This window comes from Haliotis rubra, unplaced genomic scaffold (assembly GCF_003918875.1).
Source record: "Haliotis rubra isolate DU_JTF1 unplaced genomic scaffold, ASM391887v1 Scf572, whole genome shotgun sequence".
NCBI lineage: Eukaryota > Metazoa > Mollusca > Gastropoda > Lepetellida > Haliotidae > Haliotis > Haliotis rubra.
The window spans coordinates 161,112-165,410 of record NW_025767271.1 but is presented as its reverse complement, the minus strand read 5'-3'; the positions used below and the strand labels follow the sequence as shown (position 1 = coordinate 165,410).

Below are 4,299 nucleotides of genomic sequence, written 5' to 3'. Positions count from 1 at the left end.
TAAACCTTCATCAATCACTGTGCCCGTCCTATATATCATAGAGTAAATGGAAATTGGAAATTGGAGGCACATTCTGCCATTATCTTGCTCATATTTACGCTCTAATACGCTTATGGTATTTTTGGAATCGTTCAGTGGATGAGATTCATTTGATAAAAAATATTATTATACTCATACGTATGACATAGAAACTATGTGAAACGGGTGTGCAGCATGTATGTACATGGTTGTAGTTACGTGTAAGGGTATTACATCATTTGGGTATTTAAAGCAGGAGATGACTCCGTGTACAACTCACCATTCTTTGTCTCTGCTGCGGGAAGATCTTGTCCTGTTTTCCTCGGAGTACTCATACACATTGGCCAGTACATCAGCAAAACCACCTGTCCCCTGATAAAACTCATTCCACTTAGCCACATTAGTAAATAAAGAACGCCGGAAACATTCGAACTGTCGTGGTACTGGGTAAATTACAAGTAGATTCAGAAGACAAAAGTTTCTTAACACGTTAACAGACAAATGGCTTCTTGCTTATTACGAGCAGAAAGTGACCACTTTAATCATGTTATCGTCATGTAAAAACATGTAATTCCATCTGAGGCGCGTTATCAATAATCTTACACAGTTAAAGTAATATTTTATACCAGATTTATTTTACCTGCAATACAACTACAGGTACATTGTTTTCTATTGCCGATTGGACTCCATCGAGAACATAAACCCATCCACAGTACAGCAGAGCCACCAGTGGAGTAGAGGATGTTCCTTAATAAATCAGTTTTCCATATTTACAGTTTGTGTAATACATTATACTGCATGAAGACTTTAAAGGAATGCAATAAAATTTTGTTTGTTTCAATGAAACGTTTATTATTTCAAGGGGGAAATCATTTCATGTATTTTTGGTTCGGTCATTGAATGGCATTTACAAGTGATACACATAAAAGGTGAAACTGTATGGCTGTCAACTTCTGTCACGTGAGGGACACGACGTTTCCGACATTACTCCGAAAAGGTCGCGTCCCTCATGTTACAGAAGTTGACATCCATGCATTTTCACCTCTGTTGTCTGGTTCTTTTTTAGCATTTAGACACACTGACTTTATTTGTAATAGGTCGCCATTTGTTTGTAATTACCTTCTGAATGTTTCGTCATTGCTGTTTCTAATGTCACCCTAAACTCTTGGAACGATTTGGATGCATGTGCCGAATTTAAAGATCCATCGTCCACTAGGAGGTGATGCTTGTACAGAGCACTGGGTCTATTTCCTGCTTTCGACCCTGGATTCTCTGGTAACTCAGGCTACAGAAAAAATAAAATAAAAGAGAAACATAAACAACCAACAACCAACTATTTGTCAAAAAACGTCCTAATTCAATCACTATTTAATTTGACACAAGACAGATCTTGTGTGGAGGGTCCGAGGCAGATATTTCCTATGTCTGTTTGGATCCGGTCACGAGAATACCAACACAGAGAAAAGTTGGCTGCAATTTGTTCTTTGTCTACTTACTTGTCAATGTTCCCTGACAGGTCGTTTGTAAAGAAGGTGTGCTATTTCTGATTTGGTTTCATCCATTAATACATACTTCTCAGCGTTTGATGAGGATCAAGTTGTAATGTTAGGGAAATACATTAAAACCAATAATAATTGAAATATCACGATACACAGTTATTGAAGAATGAGGACTATTTTTATGGATATACAACTTCTTTATTTTGTACAGGCGACGTTTCGACATAGATTCTAATGTCGCTGTCAAGCAAGCGCCCTATCTCAGTTTATGTGAACATGAGACGACAGATATCACTGATTATTGTTGACATTACAAAGAATTATTGTTATAAAAGCTGTTATAATAAGGTTTAACTATAAATGCGCATACCTGCTTGGTTTCCAGCTTTTCAATCACTTCTGGCTGAAGTACTCCCCATCCACATACTCCTACAGGAGTTATGTATTTGGAAGACATATTCTTGATGCATTCTCCCACCATGTGTGCAATCCCAAAATGTATGCCTTCGGTTGTAATCCAGATATCTATCACAGAAATGTTTGCCATGCACAAGATTGCCTGCGAAACATGAACCGAAATGTGAACTATGACTACGTACATGTTTGTATCTGTTACAAATCTTTACACACGTCAATCACTTATATTTTATAAAACATATCAAGTTGGAAATTATGTAATAATAACCCATCTGAATATAACTGTGTAAATGAATCTTACTTTGCCCATTGGATAATGCATTCATTAATCCATTCATTAATCCATTCAGCTGGCATTTCATTTGATCTTTATTCGTCGCAGTGTCAGCCTTTCCATCTTCGTCTCCTATGACGGAGAATATCCATTTTGGTTGGGGCAGTTTCCATATCTCCAGCAATAGGTGCTCAACGACCGACATATCAGTTTGGACATCGATACGAACATACTGTAAAACAAAAGGCATAGGACCCGTGAAGAAACAAACAAACGTTAATGCTCATAGATTTCCTTGGAATACACTACAGTAGTTTTACTGCTGATGAACTACACCATTGCAACTACAGTCGTCAAGTTCATATCCGCTATATTTAAGCATTGTTTCTCGTTTTGTTGTTGCATTTATCGTGTAGCGTGGTATCATGTTTTGGGTGGTGTCATGAGCAGATGCTGGAATAGATTCTTATCCTAGTATGTTTCATTGGTTGATTGCTAGTTCAACAGAAACACACACTTGACACTCCGGTTTATCGGAGTTTCCGATATAATTTTAAGGCATTCTTAAAATGTTGCGAGTTGTGTGTGATATATTAACTATTGTTTTACAGAAGGTATTCCGTTATTTCAAATGAATTTCGTAGACAACGTAATATGTATTTCACGGTCTGACGCACCCTTGAAGTCTTTCCATCACCGAAGTCTATCTTTCCGTAGTTCCTGCAAGGTTCCGTCTCTGTATTCCGTGATGTTGACCAGTCCTCATCTTTTCTAGACTCGGGGTCCGGATGTGCACACTCTTGACGCCAACATTTGCAACGATTTCGCTCCTTTCCTCTGCATAAACATAAGGTGATGCTTGTAATGTTAGGTATATACGTTAGTAACATGCAGTCATCGCAGAAACCCAGTAGAATATTGGTCTCTGTATTTCCTGGTGGGAGTGAAGAACTGACTATGTTATCAAGGTGACCACAATATGCTGAACGCCCAGTGGACACATAATGTTGACTGGTTATCCTTTTGCTTTGAAGTTACATAGATCATAGGAACCCCCTAGCAGTGCCAAAATCAAGGACATTCGGGATGTGTTAGACTTGATGTCATGATGAGTTACACACAGAAATCTTCCCAGATAAATTACTGCCACTTATCATATACAACTGTAGTGGCGTAACTATTGCAATGCTCTTGCATGAAATTTGAAGCAATTTTGTAGCGACAGATTCGCCATAGGTGGCTATGTGTTCTCGTCATATTGAGTTTTTTATGCGAAAAGTTTACTTGTTTTGTATATGTTTCTTGAAATGTGCTACCGGGTGTGACAATGTCCTCACGGGCCAGCGATACGTCACAGATCAGGCTTCTTCAATGGTAGAGTACATGGAGATGGACCATCTGCCCGTAGAGCTGAATATTGGTAGTAAATCCCCTAGCCCCAGCATACCAAATGACATTCAAAGGAGGTACTTGTTGCTACCTTTCCTTGCATCATGGGGGTAGAGCATGCACAGGTCAGTTTGGACCCATATGATGTGTATAAATGTCTGGTATCTCAGTTGGCGAGAACGGAAAGACATAGGCCCGGAGCCATACAAGTGTCAATGCATAAATGCAATCATCTAAAAAAACGATATTTCACCCCTACTTAAAAAGACACTTATTTGTGGCTTCAACCCAGTAGTCTGACGGGGCGGTGAGGTAGCCTAATGGTTAAAGCGTTGTCTCGTCACGCCGAAGACCCGGGTTCGAATCCCCACATGGGCACAATATGTGAAACCCATTTCTGGTGTCCCCCGCCGTGATGTTGCTGGAATACTGCTAAAAGCGGCGTAAAACCAAACTCAGTGAGTCCGTCAGTCAGTAGTCTGACACTGCCACCTAGAACTCATTAGCTGCCGAGAGACAATTTGCAGCAGTAGTATACGGGTAACTATGGGTCCAAACTGACCTAATTACGCAGGTGTGTGACCCAAATTCGCAGGCGTGTGACCTAATTAAGCAGAAGCAAAGACTATTCTAGAAGATATGACATCATATGATTTTAAGGAATTATGCGGTTTAATCCAGTTTTACATAAGACAATAAAAA

The 4,299-nt window shown here is 39.4% G+C and overlaps 1 long non-coding RNA gene across 1 annotated transcript; it reads right to left on the bottom strand.

The window, feature by feature from the left end:
- Positions 1-308: 308 nt before the first annotated feature.
- LOC124254496 lies at positions 309-1,235 on the bottom strand. Its single transcript, XR_006892473.1, has 3 exons — positions 1,138-1,235; positions 659-765; positions 309-390 (listed from the first exon to the last, which is right to left on the bottom strand). It is a non-coding gene; the product is annotated as an uncharacterized LOC124254496 (long non-coding RNA).
- Between the last annotated feature and the right edge of the window lie 3,064 nt (positions 1,236-4,299).